This window comes from Papio anubis, chromosome 4 (genome assembly GCF_008728515.1).
Source record: "Papio anubis isolate 15944 chromosome 4, Panubis1.0, whole genome shotgun sequence".
In the NCBI taxonomy this organism is placed as follows: domain Eukaryota; kingdom Metazoa; phylum Chordata; class Mammalia; order Primates; family Cercopithecidae; genus Papio; species Papio anubis.
In genome coordinates, this window is record NC_044979.1 from 98,054,835 (window position 1) to 98,070,038 (window position 15,204).

General features: G+C 40.9%; 1 protein-coding gene and 1 long non-coding RNA gene across 8 annotated transcripts in view; one reads left to right on the top strand and one right to left on the bottom strand.

Annotated features, from left to right (window-relative positions):
• The window catches only part of LOC103882941, a 111,137-nt gene extending 103,277 nt beyond the window's left edge, over positions 1-7,860 (top strand). For all 6 annotated transcript variants that reach the window (XR_004183452.1, XR_004183448.1, XR_004183449.1 and 3 more), the window contains one exon: positions 7,046-7,860. This is a non-coding gene — a long non-coding RNA (uncharacterized LOC103882941). The remainder of the gene's footprint in view (positions 1-7,045) is intronic.
• The window catches only part of JAZF1 (JAZF zinc finger 1), a 352,302-nt gene that overhangs the window by 147,784 nt on the left and 189,314 nt on the right, over positions 1-15,204 (bottom strand). The gene's annotated exons all lie outside the window — the stretch shown is intronic.

Consider the following 15,204-nt stretch of genomic DNA (forward strand, 5'->3'; position numbering starts at 1 on the left):
GGCTGAACGAAGCATGGGACTAGGGTCTTCTCCACATAGGTTAACAGCCAAGGTCAAGGCATGGAACAAATACAGACAGAAAAACAAAATGCTAGAGACAAAACTTAGGGAGAGGCCACCGCTTTTATGGCAAAGAAGTAGAAGAACCAGGACAGAACAAACTAATGGGCACAAAGGAAGAAAGGATTTTAGCACTGAGAGCAACTGCTGACAAGGGGATGGGGACTTCCTTAAGGAACTTGAGTACAGTATGAAACACTTCAAACTGAACTGCAGTAACTGAGACTGTTACAGGTCAATCTTGAGGGTCCAGCCGAGGTTGGAAAGATTGCATTTGAAGTGGGACGAATCATCCCACTATATACTTTTATGTAGCAATTCTCCGTGGCCACTAAGTAGAGAGGCACGTATTAAGTTTATCTGAGGCTGAGGACTGGAGATGATGAGTGGGCAAGGTCAAGGGGACAAGGGAATTAACCTAATTGATAAATTCAAAGTTGAATTTAGCAACTGGGTGAAGGCAAGTTGTGTTTGGCTGTTCTTGTGAAGCTATAAAGGAATACCTGAGACCGGGTAATTTATAAAGAAAAGAAAAGAGGTTTAACTGGCTCACAGTTCTGCAGGGTGTATAAGTATGGTGCCAATATCTGCTTGGCTTCTAGAGAGGCCTTAGGGAGCTTTTTTTTTTTTTTTTTTTTTTTTGAGATGGAGTCTCGCTCTGTCACCAGGCTAGAGTGCAGTGGCGTGATCTAGGCTCTCTGCAACCTCTGCCTCCTGGGTTCAAGCCATTCTCCTGCCTCAGCCTCCTGAGTAGCTGGGACTGTAGGCACGTGCCACCATGCCTGGCTAAGTTTTTGGTATTTTTATTAGAGATGGGGTTTCACCATATTAGCCAGGATGGTCTTGATCTCCTGACCTTGTGATTCACCACCTGCCTCGGCCTCCCAAACTGCTGGGATTACAGGTGTGAGCCACCACGCCCAGCCAGGAAGCTTTCATTCAAGGGTCGAGGCAAAGTGGGAGCGGGCGTATCACATGTTAAAAGCAGGAGCAAGAGGAGGGGGTGGTGCCACATGCTTTTAAACAACCAGATCCTGTAAGAACTCGTGATCTCAAGGACAGCACCAAGGGGATGGTGCTAAATCAGTCATGAGAATTCCACCCCCATGATCCAATCACCTCCTACCAGGCTTCACCTCCAATACTGGGGATTACTTCTCAACATGAGATTTGGAGTAGACATCTAAGCTATATCACATGTCAAGGAAGGACGGGCTGAGACCCTAGAGGTCTCAAGGCAAATGTGGCACCCAGGAGAGGACACAGCAGGGGAAGCACTGGAGCCTCTGGTCAATAGGTCAACTTCACAGTTTGAGATAATGAAAGTACAGCAGGTCTTGCTTATGACAAAGTCCAAGACATCGCTTTCTATGTAAAAAAGAAAAAGGAAATCCAAGTCTATTTCTAGAGAGTTTCCGTATCACTGAATTTCTACTGACCTGTAACAAGTTTAAAAATTTTGAAAAATTATAAAGCAGCTTTGAATTGGGCTCAAAGATGCATAAGAAGAAGATCGGTCATAAATACTGATGAGTGGACATAAAGATTTTTTAAAATGGTCTGATGTGATTTCAATTGTATAAGCAACCTTTTTAAAACAGAGTGTCCTAAGAATGAACTGTAGACTGCTGGAAGTGCAGTTCCTAACAAATGAATCACATCACCCAACTGTGCCAAGACTCACCTCTCCTACCAAGTGTTTTGTGTGAGCAATGCAAACTAATTCTGTTGGAGCAAGCCGAAATGTCACGTAAGGGTTGTCCTTCCAGCTTCCCAGTGTCCCTCAAGAATATATGGTCTTTCTGGAACACAATGAGCACACCAAATCAAGTTACAGATATTACAAGGAAAATCTGGCAGGCAGCCATCTCAGCTTTTCTTCAACTAATGTCCATAAAAATATAGGGTAAGAAAATGGTAGCATGATGCCTGGTGTTTGAGACCAAACAGCATGCAGCATGTTTATTATGGCATGTATGAGGCCACAAACTTCAGTCTGGGGCTGGGGCACACAGCAGAACCTTAGTTCTAGTAGACAAGGGAGGAAAATAGGAAGGCATGCCTTGTACTGTAATAAATATGACTGCTCTCAGAAGACCATAAACAGGTGGTTTCATGAAAAAATAAAAAAGTCACTGCTTTTAGATTTAAAAAACATCAAATGCTTCAGGCTTGTTTGTATTAAAAAAATAGAAGGCCAGTACACACTCAGCTAATTATAGCATTTTTTATGAGGCTATGGCTGACTAAAATCTGGCAAAAATGAGTCCAACTGAAATAGCAAGAGTGAGAGTTTGGGAGGATTAGGTGAGGTTTTGGAGTGGGAAGAAATGTGGGAAAGAGGAAGAAAGCTTTCATTAAGCAGCTCACATTCTGGTAGAAGGAGGAAAAAAAGCATCCAGACTGATTTTATTTTCATTCAAAACAATCTCTTATTCCATACATTTTTACTTTAAATCCCTGAACATGTTTATAACGGCTACTCTGAAGTCATTGTCTCTTAAATCCAACATCTGGGCTATCTCAGAAAAGATCTCTATTGACTGCTTTGTTTTGTCTAAGGGAAGATTTTCCTACTTCCTTCATGTCTAGTAATTTTTAATTATATATTAGACATCGTGATATCTGATCCATTCCTATGAAGATACTGAGTTTTGTTCTAGCAGGCAGTTCAATTTCACGCTGATCATGTTGAACTTGCATAGGTCGAGACTTATACTTTATTAGAACACATCTCTTAAAAGCCCAAAATGTTTCCCAAGACCCTTTAACTTGTCAGGACTTCAAATTCTGTCTCCTCTGACAATCTTACGTGGGTTTGGTTTTAGGGATCGTTGGGGTGCTTTTAGAGCAAGTCATACCTTAGAGCAAAGTCCTTATTCCTAATCTGAAGTCTTTCTGGTATCTCAGTTGAATGACCAGATGTCCACAAATTGTTTCTATACTGGCTGGGCTGGAGTGCAACATGGTTTCTCTATTCTAGTCTCACCCTTGTGGCAGCCACTCTTTGATAAGACTCACGGTCTTACCCTGAACAACAGCAACCCACCCTCAGCCATGGACTCACGGAGGATCTTCATACAGATTTTTGGAAAGTCTTCACAGATCCCTCATCTTCACTTGCACCCCCCTTCCCTCCACACACATACACACACAGGCAGATTTCAGTGGCTTTAGTTGTGCCAACTCTGACTTCTGCCTCCTCAGTTCAGTGAAGCTGCTGCGCTCTGCCTGGACTCTAGCTTACTCCATTGCAGTAAGGACATTATCCTCAGATGGTGAGGGCCAGGTAGGTGACCATGGGGCTCACCTCCAAAGCTTCCTTTCTCTCAGGGATCATGGTCTTGTACTACTTATTGTCTATAGCCTGAAACCATTATGTTGTACATTTGTCCAGTTGTTTATGGTGAGAGAAATCATGATGGCAATTTAACATATTTTTATGCTCCATGCCATATGAATGTTGAATAAAAGTTGCAATAACATTCCACATAGCTCTCTCAATGCAAGTAGCAGTAGTGGCTCCTGGTTTCACATAAAAGTGTCCCTAGAGTTCTTTTTTTTTTTTTTTTTTTGAGACGGAGTCTCGCTCTGTCGCCCAGGCTGGAGTGCTGTGGCCGGATCTCAGCTCACTGCAAGCTCAGCCTCTCGGGTTTACACCATTCTCCTGCCTCAGCCTCCTGAGTAGCTGGGACTACAGACGCCCGCCACCTCGCCTGGCTAGTTTTTTGTATTTTTTAGTAGAGACGGGGTTTCACCATGTTAGCCAGGATGGTCTCGATCTCCTGACCTCGTGATCCGCCTGCCTCGGCCTCCCAAAGTGCTGGGATTACAGGATTGAGCCACCGCGCCCGGCCCCCTAGAGTTCTTAGATCATTCATTCTTATTCTTTCATAAACAAATTCACGTATTCATTGAATAAATACTTATTGAGAGTCTTGTATATGACAGACAGTGTTCTGGGGGCAGAGACAAGATTTGAACTGAAACAAGTCTGACTCCTGCTCCTATACTCTTAACCACTACATTGTTCTACTTCTCAAAGAGAGGAGAAATACATTGGAAATGTGGGAAAAACAGTGATAGTTTCTGAGCAAAAAAAGCGGAAGCTATATTTTTAATAGAAGCCAGCCTGGTGTCTGAGCAGGTTATGAGAAGTAGGTGGGAATACCACTAAAAGAGGCACAAGAGGATAATTTGATTGAGTTATACCATTAGGGCAAAATTTTGTCCTTGTTCTTCCAAGATGATGATGAGTAAAAAGAGTATTCTACCTTTTGAATCAGAAAAAGAATAAAAAGCCATTCTGAATAAAAGGCTTCAGGGTTCCTTGGGGAAGTTGAGGAAGTAGGTGGAAGTGATACTACTCTAGTGATATTACTATTACCACAAACTATATACAGAACGCTATTCCCATCAGATGCTTCAAGAAAAAGTGCTCTGGGATCAGGTGCATATAAGAATTATATTACTCCTCTTGGAGACTTAAAATGCCTATCAGCATAGCAGAGGATCTGATAAATCGTAGGGTAGAGAAAACCATTTAACTTAAAATCTCCCAAACACAAAGACCACAGTACCCTACTGTGAGTAAGTGCGTGAAGGTGTGAGGGTGTGAGGGTGTGTGAGGGTGTGTGTGTGTGTGTGTGTGTGTCTGGGGGGAGAAAGGCCGGAGAGAGAGAGAGAGAGACAGTGTGAGAGTACATGTGAAACCGGTGAATATCCCTTGGAATTATTGTTCTATGAAACAGATTTTAGAATTTGCTATCTAATATCAACAGCAAATACTAGGCTAAATAAAAACCACTTTTAGAGGTCAAGCCTACCACTACTGCACCAAGTAGTGCAGGAAGTTCTACAAAGAGAACGAGGGTAGATCTGTAACTAACTTGTAAGAACATAGTATATTTTTGTTAGGTAGTAAATGAAAAGAATCGAGTATAAAAAGGTGCCAATTTGTGCCTAGGCATGACAATTCTTTACATCTTATACTAAATGCTATATATGTATTTTTAAGTTAAAGTTAATTTGGAAACTCCAATTTATGTTATTTTAATAAAAGCGTATTTTGCAGAAAATACAGTATAATTAACAGCTGTGGCCATGTACATTACCATGTCTTATTTTCTTTCTCTTTTTTTAAAAAAAAAAAAACAAAAAAAACAGAGTCGTTCTTGTTCTATCACCCAGGCTGGTATGCAGTGGCGCCATCATAGCTCACTGCAGCCTTGAACTCCTGGGCTCAAGCAATCCTCTCACCTCAGCCTCCCAAATAGTTGAGATTACAGGTGTGAGTCACTGTCCCTAGGATCATATCTTTAAGTTTTGTCAGTTATCCATTTCTGGGGACTGACAAGTTATTACTAAGCTACCTGAACTACTCTGACAATAATCTGAAGGAAACACCGAGGGACAGCCCCATGCTTCTCAGTAACCTTTTTATGGAGACTCATCTGCCTTTGCCCTGCAGCTCCCCTATCCCCTGCCTCATTGGTGAGTCATGATGGAGGATGATTTCCTGGGTGCTATGCCCTTTCTTTCCTATTGATTGGAGATGCTAAGGTGTCCTTATCCATTATAGCTGAGGCCTGTTATGCTAGGATTTCCCTTGCACAGTCAACCTAATTCGGTGGTAGCTATCTATCATATAGGAATTACTGGTTACCTCTCTCGTAGCGTTTCCAGCTTCTTCAGTCTCCTACTGTTTCATCTTATCAGGTTGCTAACCTCTAATTATCTAGGACACAGCAATTATTCTGATATTATTTTTATGTCTGTTCCCTCTGCCCAGGTGTCCTACCCTATTTTTCCAATATTAGATACTCTTTCAAATTCTCCTCTTACTTTTCTACCCTCTAATACTTAACTTCCAACTCTGATATCCCAACAGGTCAAGCTACACAGTGGTTAGAGTCTAGAGCCTAACTGTGCAGGTTTGAACCCAATGCCCCACTGTGTACTATCATTTGCAGGTTTGAACCCAATGCCTCACTGTGTACTATCATTTGCCTTTTTCATTCTCATTTTTTCATAGGTGTACTGTGGGGTTTTCCAGAGGTTGTATGACATACAGCATTGCAGCAGATTGGATGCAAAATCCAAAATCCAGCTGATGTCCATTAAGTCATTAAAAAGCCCACTTTTAAGAAAATCAAAGGTTTTTTTCCTATCTGTAAATATCTATTATGTTCAACATATTATGTTCAAGAGTGTAGAGTAATTTTAAATAGGTATATAAAGGCAACAATTTTTACTTAACTGTTTTCTTCTTTTTTTATAATCCAAAAAGCTAGCTCCATTTTAAGGAACCTAACCCTCTGTTGATTGATTAGTCAGTGTTATTGCCAAAGAAAGTTTCATCTCAATTTTGAGACGGCCAAATGTCTATCAAGGTTGTTTAAACATATATCTGAGCAGAAAATCATTCTTTTCCGGTCTTCACTGCTCAGAAAAATTAGAGCTTATTTCCCCTGAGAGGAAATAAAAATCTCTTATTTGTATAAACCTCATTTTTTTTTTAAAGCATTATCTTCTGTCATATTTAGCCTATTGCTGTCAAGCTGATTTTCTTTCACATGAGTTAACCCGTATTACTATCATCTTGAATGTATACTGGCTTCATCTGAATTTTGATACTGCATGCTTCCTTTCTCTTATCAAAGGTCACCAAGATTCCTTTTGGTCATCTTTCTACCATGGCCAGGTGAGCAGTTGTCTGTTGCTTGGCACTCTCTTTCATTTACTACTTTCCTACAGATACATATCCAAAGTGCCTATTGTGTGGTAAGTTTATGCTCTGGCATAAACTTATGCTCTGGCATATGGCACCAGAAATCTGGTATGAGTGGAGGTGGTAGTAACTTGGGCAACCTTCCACTCAATCTTTCTCTTCACTTAAAAATAATTGGTAAACTTACTGATCCACTATACATGTCCACTTCTCTCCCAGCCAGAATTTGATCCATCAAATTCCCTATTTTCTCAGGTTTGTAATTACAATGAAGTGCCCAGTTCAAGACCCATCTTCTCCAGATCTAATTTCTAATTTACAGTAAATACAGAAGACAGAGGAACTCATCAATTGACGTCTAGAGGAAACAACCAAGAGAAAATCCAGAAAGTAGAAACATTCTGTGGGACAACTAGCCTATCTCTTCAACTAGTTATTGTCAATAAAAGGGACTGTGCCAGATCAAAAAAAAAAACTTGAGGGAGAAAATATCCACGTGCAATGTGATTCTCTGAATTGGGATGCTAGACTAGACTGACCAGTTATAAAGAACATGTATAGACCACCTGGAGAAATCTGAATATTAGATTAGAAATCTGTGTATTAGATAAGATTTAAATTTAATGAAATGGAAAAGTAGAGATGAATGACTAAAAAGAGTAGATTATGAAGTAATATGTACAGCTCTTGATTAAAAATTATATATTTATGTATTTTTATAAAATGATCTGAAAAATATGAGTTAAAGTTTTAGTAGCAGTGATACCTGGGTGGTGAGAATGTGATGTTTTAATTTGTTTTTACATTTTTGTCTGACTATATTTTCTAATTTTCTATAATGCCTATAGGTGGCTGTAACAATAAAATGTTATTTTAAAAATTACTCACTTTCTCTGAGATGACTTATCCAAGAAATTTCACACCCACTGATCATGCCCTGACTCTAGAATTCCAGCACATCCTACTGACAGTTTATGCCAAACCACCGCACTTGATTCAAGTTCTCTGGTGGTTTCTCTATGTGGCCCCATCCCTATTCTTTGACTTCTTTTGTAGTCCCAAACCATGCTTGGCAGAATATTTATTACTTTAGTGAGTATAACTCCCATATAGAGAAGGTTCCAAGATGGCTGAATAGGAACAACTGCAGACTGCGGCTCTCAGTGTCAGCGACGCAGAAGATGGGTGATTTCTGCATTTCCAACTGAGGTACCGGGTTCATCGCACTGGGGCTTGTCAGACAGTGGGTGCAGCCCATGGAGCAGAGCAGGGCATCGTGTCACCCGGGAAGTGCAAGGGGTCAGGGAATTCCCTTTCCTAGCAAAGGGAAGCCATGACAGACGGTACCTGGAAAATTGGGACACTCTCACCCTAACACTGCACTTTTCCAATGGCCTTAGCAAACGGCACACCAGGAGATTATATCCCGTGCCTGGCTTGGAGGGTCCCACGCCCACGGAGCCTGGTTCACTGCTAGCACAGCAGTCTGAGATTGAACTACAAGGTGGCAGCAAGGCTGGGGGAGGAGCGTCTGCCATTGCTGAGGCTTGAGTAGGTAAACAAAGTGGCCAGGGAGTTCAAACTGGGTGGAGTCCACCACAGCTCAAGGAGGCCTGCCTGCCACTGTAGATTCCACCTCTGGGGGCAGGGCATAGCTGAACAAAAGGCAGCAGAAACTTCTGCAGACTTAAATGTCCCTGTCTGACAGCTTTGAAGAGAGTAGTGGTTCTCCCAGCATGGAGTATGAGATCTGAGAACGGAGAGACTGCCTCCTCAAGTGGGTCCCTGACCCCTGAGTAGCCTAACTGGGAGACACCCTCCAGTAGGGGCCAATTGACACCTCATACAGCCGGGTGCCCCTCTGAGACGAAGCTTCCAGAGGAAGGATCAGGCACCAACATCTGCCATCCTTCAATATTTGCTGTTCTGCAGCCTCTCCTGGTGATACCCAGGCAAACAGGATTTGGAGTGGACCTCCAGCAAACTCCAACAGACCTGCAGCTGAGGGTCCTGACTGTCAGAAGGAAAACTAACAAACAGAAAGGACATCCACACCAGAACCCCATCTGTATGTCACCATCATCAAAGACCTAAAGTAGATAAAACCACAAAGATGGGGAGAAACCAGAGCAGAAAAGCAGAAAATTCTAAAAATCAGAGCGCCTCTTCTCCTCCAAAGGAATGCAGCTCCTCGCCAGCCATGGAACAAAGCTGGATGGAGAATGACTTTGACGAGTTGAGAGAAGATGGCTTCAGACGATCGGTAATAACAAACTTCTCCGAGCTAAAGGAGGACGTTTGAACCCATCACAAAGAAGCTAAAAACCTTAAAAAAAGATTAGATGAATGGCAAACTAGAATAAACAGTGTAGAGAAGTCCTTAAATGACCTGATGGAACTGAAAACCATGGCACAAGAACTACATGATGCATGCACAAGCTTCAGTAGCCAATCCGATCAACTAGAAGAAAGGGTATCAGTGATTGGAGATCAAATGAATGAAATGAAGCAAGAGAAGTTTAGAGAAAAAAGAGTAAAAAGAAATGAACAAAGCCTACAAGAAATATGGGACTATGTGAAAAGACCAAATCTAGGTCTGATTGTTGTAGCTGAAAGTGACGGGGAGAACGGAACCAAGCTGGAAAACACTCTTCAGGATATCATCCAGGAGAAGTTCCCCAACCTAACGAGGCAGGCCAACATTCAAATTCAGGAAATACAGAGAATGCCACAAAGATACTCCTCGAGAAGAGCAACTCCAAGACACATAATTGTCAGATTCGCCAAAGTTGAAATGAAGGAAAAAATGTTAAGGGCAGACAGAGAGAAAGGCTAGGTTACCCACAAAGGGAAGCCCATCAGACTAACAGCAGATCTCTTGGCAGAAACTCTACAAGCCAGAATAGAGTGGGGGCCAATATTCAACATTCTTAAAGAAAAGAATTTTCAATGCAGAATTTCATGTCCAATCAAACTAAGCTTCATAAGTGATGGAGAAATAAAATCCTTTACAGACAAGCAAATGCTTAGAGATTTTGTCATCACTAGGCCTGCCTTACAAGAGCTCCTGAAGGAAGCACTAAACATGGAAAAGAACAACTGGTACCAGCCACTGCAAAAACATGCCAAAATGTAAAGACCATCGATGCTAGGAAGAAACTGCATCAACTAACAAGCAAAATAGCCAACTAACATCATAATGACAGGATCAAATTCACACATAACAATATTAACCTTAAATGTAAATAGGCTAAATGCTCCAATTAAAAGACACAGACTGGCAAATTGGAAAAAGAGTGAAGACCCAATCAGTGTGCTGTATTCAGGAGACCCATCTCACGTGCAGAGACACACATAGGCTCAAAATAAAGGGATGGAGGAACATCTACCAAGCAAATGGAAAACAAAAAAAGCAGGAGTTGCAATCCTAGTCTCTGATAAAATACACTTTAAACCAACAAAGATCAAAAGAGACAAAGAAGACCATTACATAATGGTAAAGGGACCAATTCAACAAGAAGAGCTAACTATCCTAAATATATATACACCCAATAAGAGCACCCAGATTCATAAAGCAAGTCCTTAGAGACCTACAATGAGACTTAGACTCTCACACAATAATAATGGCAGACTTTAACGCCTGCCTGTCAACACCAGACAGATCAACAAGACAGAAAGTTAACAAGGATATCCAGGAATTAAACTCAGCTCTGCACCAAGCGGACCTAATAGACATCTGCAGAACTCTCCACCCCAAATCAACAGAATATACACTTTTCACAGCACCACATCACACTTATTGCAAAACTGACCACACAGTTGGAAGTAAAGTACTCCTCAGCAAATGTAAAAGAACAGAAATTACAACCAACAGTGCAATCAAACTAGAACTCAGGATTAAGAAACTCAGTCAAGGCCGGGTGCGGTGGCTCATGCCTGTAATCCCAGCACTTTGGGAGGCCGAGGCAGGCGGATCACCTGAGGTCGGGAGTTCAAGACCAGCCTGACTAACATGGAGAAACCCCGTCTCTACTAAAAATACACAATTAGCCAGGCATGGTGGCGCATGCCTGTAATCCCAGCTACTCGGGAGGCTGAGGCAGGAGAATCACTTGGACCCAGGAGGCAGAGGTTGCGGTGAGCCGAGATCATGCCATTGCACTCCAGCCTAGGCAAAAAGAGCGAAACTTCGTCTCAAAAAAAAAAAAAACCTCAATCAAAACCGCTCAAATAGATGGAAACTGAACAACCTGCTCCTGAATGACTACTGGGTACATAATGAAATGAAAGCAGAAATAAAGATATTCTTTGAAACCAACGAGAACAAAGACACAACATAGCACAATCTCTGGGACACATTTAAAGGAGTGTGTAGAGGGAAATTTATAGCACTAAATGCCCACAAGAGAAAGCAGGAAAGATCTAAAATTGACACCCTAACATCGGAATTAAAAGAACTAGAGACGCAAGAGCAAACACATTCAAAAGCTAGCAGAAGGCAAGAAATAACTAAGATCAGAGCAGAACTGAAGGAGATAGAGACACAAAAAACCCTTCAAAAAAATCAATGAACCCAGGAGCTGGTTTTTAGAAAAGATCAACAAAATTGATAGACTGCTAGCAAGACTAATAAAGAAGAAGAGAAGAATCAAATAGACGCAATAAAAAATGATAAAGGGGATATCACCACAGATCCCACAGAGGAACAAACTACCATCAGAGAATACTATAAACACCTCTACGCAAATAAACTAGAAAACCTAGAAGAAATGGATAAATTCCTGGACGCATACACCCTCCCAAGACTAAACCAGGAAGTTGAATCTCTGAATAGACCAATAACAGGCTCTGAATTTGAGACAATAATTAATAGACTACCAACCAAAAAGTCCAGGACCAGACAGATTCACAGCCGAATTCTACCAGAGGTATAAAGAAGAGCTGGTACCATTCCTTCTGAAACTATTCCAATCAACAGAAAAAGAGGGAATCCTCCCTAATTCATTTGTGAGGACAGCATCATCCTGATACCAAAGCCTGGCAGAGACACAACAAAAAAAGAGAATTTTAGACCAATATCCCTGATGAACACCGATGCAAAAATTCTCAATTCTCAATAAAATACTGGCAAACCGAATCCAGCAGCACATCAAAAAGCTTATCCACCATGATCAAGTGGGCTTCATCCCTGGGATGCAAGGCTGGTTCAACATACCCAAATCAATAAACGTAATCCAGCACATAAACAGAACCAAAGATAAAAATCACATGATTATCTCAATAGATGCAGAAAAGGCCTTTCACAAAATTCAACAGCCCTTCATGCTAAAAACTTTCAATAAACTAGGTGTTGATGGGACGTATCTTAAAATAATAAGAGCTATTTATGACAAACCCACAGCCAATATCATACTGAATGGGCAGAAACTGGAAGCATTCCCTTTGAAAACTGGCACAAGACAGGAATGCCCTCTCTCACCACTCCTATTCAACACAGTATTGGAAGTTCTGGCCAGGGCAATCAGACAAGAGAAATAAACAAAGTGTATTTGATTAGGAAAAGAGGAAGTCAAATTCTCCCTGTTTGCAGATGACATCATTGTATATTTAGAAAATCCCATCGTCTTAAGGAGATTAAGCCCAAAATCTCCTTAAGCTGATAAGCAACTTCAGCAAAGTCTCAGGATACAAAATCACTGTGCAAAAATCACAAGCATTCCTTTACACCAATAACAGACGAACAGAGAGCCAAATCATGAGTGAACTCCCATTCACAATAGCTTCAAAGAGAATAAAACACCCAGGAATCCATCTTACAAGGGATGTGAAGGACCTCTTCAAGGAGAACTACAAACCACTGCTCAATGAAATAAAAGAGGATACAAACAAAAGGAAGAACATTCCATGCTCATGGTTAGGAAGAATCAATATTGTGAAAATGGTCATACTGTCCAAGGTAATTTATGGATTCAATGCCATCCCTGTCAAGCTACCAATGACTTTCTTCACAGAATTGGAAAAAACTACTTTAAAGTTCATATGGAACCAAAAAAGAGCCCGCATTGCCAAGACAATCATAAGCCAAAAGAACAAAGCTGGAGGTATCATGCTACCTGACTTCAAACTATACTAAAAGGCTACAGTAACCAAAACAGCATGGTACTGGTACCAAAACAGAGATATAGACCAATGGAACAGAATAGAGCCCTCAGAAATAATGCCACACATCTACAACCATCTGATCTTTGACAAACCTGACAAAAACAAGAAATGGGGAAAGGATTCCCCATTTAATAAATGGTGCTGGGAAAACTGGCTAGCCATATATAGAAAGCTGAAGCTAGATCCCTTCCTTACATCTCATATGAAAATTAATTCAAGATGGATTAGAGACTTAAATGTCAGACCTAAAACCATAAAAACCCTAGAAGAAAACCTAGGCAATACCATTCAGGACATAGGCATGGGCAAAGACTTCATGACTAAAACACCAAAAGTAATGGCAACAAAAGCCAAAATTGACAAATGGGATCTAATTAAACTAAAGAGCTTGCAAAGCAAAAGAAACTACCATCAGAGTCAACAGGCAACCTATAGAATGGGAGAAAAGTTCTATAATCTACCCATCTGACAAAGGGCTAATATCCAGAATCTGCAAAGAACTTAAACAAATTTACAAGAAAAAAATCAAACAACCCCATCAAAAAGTGGGCAAAGGAAGCTGGGCATGGTGGCTCACGCCTGTAATCTCAGCACTTTGGGAGGCCAAGGCAGGCGGATCATGAGGTCAGGAGATCGAGACCATCCTGGTTAACACGGTGAAACCCTATCTCTACTAAAAATACAAAAAAATTAGCTGGGCGCAGGGGCGGGTGCCTGTAGTCCCAGCTACTCGGGAGGTTGAGGCAGGAGAATGGCGTGAACCTGGGAGGCGGAGGTTGCAGTGAGACGAGATCGCGCCACTGCACTCGAGCCTGGGCAACAGAGCGAGACTCTGTCTCAGACAAACACACAGACAAAAGTGGGCAAAGGATATGAACAGACAATTCTCAAAAGAAGACATTTATGCAGCCAACAGACACATGAAAAAATGCTCATCATCACTGGCCATCAGAGAAATGCAAATCAAAACCACAATGAGGTACCATCTCACACCAGTTAGAATGGCCATCATTAAAAAGTCAGAAAACAACAGGTGCTGGAGGGGATATGGAGAAATAGGAACACTTCTACACTGTTCGTGGGACTGTAAACTAGTTCAACCATTGTGGAAGACAGTGTGGCGATTCCTCAAGGATCTAGAACTAGAAATACCATTTGACCCAGCCATCCCATCACTGAGTATATACCCAGAGGATTATAAATCATGCTGCTATAAAGACAGGTGCACACGTATGTTTATTGTGGCACTATTCACAATAGTAAAGACTTGGAACCAACCCAAATGTCCATCAATGATAGACTGGATTAAGAAAATGTGGCACATATACACCATGGAATACTATGCAGCCATAAAAAGGGTGAGTTCATGTCCTTTGCAGGGACATGGATGAAGCTGGAAACCATCATTCTGAGCAAACTATCTCAAGGACAGAAAAACCAAACACTCCATGTTCTCACTCATAGGTGGGAATTGAACAATGAGAACACTTGGACACAGGGTGGGGAACGTCACACACTGGGGCCTTTCATGGGGTGAGGGGAGAGGGGAGAGGGGAGGTATAGCATTAGGAGATATACCTAATGTAAATGACGAGTTAATGGGTGCAGCACACCAACATGGCACACGTAGACATATGTAACAAACCTGCACATTGTGCACATGTACCCTAGAACTTAAAGTATAATAAAAAATAAAAAATAAAATAAAATAAAATAAAAACTCCTATATAATTAGTAGCTACCTGCTGTCCAACATGGCTGACAATATAAACACAAATAATGAAGGTGAAAATTTCATAGATTCTTATTAGAATATGGCTTAGTATTACACAAATTTGTATACACATAGGTGACATATTTTACCCAAAGTGACAGTCACAGTATTACAAGTCCTATTCAGTACCATAATTAATCTATATGCCTGTTCATCATATTCTCCAATATTAGGAGGCTAATATTATTGGTTATATTAATTCATATAACTTTAATATATAATTAAAAAATTTCAAAACCCTTGCTAATTACAGAAAACAATACTGACTCTGTAAGAAACCTAGAAAACTGTATGTCTTTATTTTCATTTGATGTAATTTTGAAGGTGTTCTATTTAACACATGTCAAATATTATGGGTAATTAAAAACTGCAGATATTCCATCTCACTTCTTAGGAAGGCTGATAAGCAAGAAATCCAAGGGAGGTATGCAAATAGATATTTCTGTCCATAAATCCTTTTAAAAACATGTTTCATAGA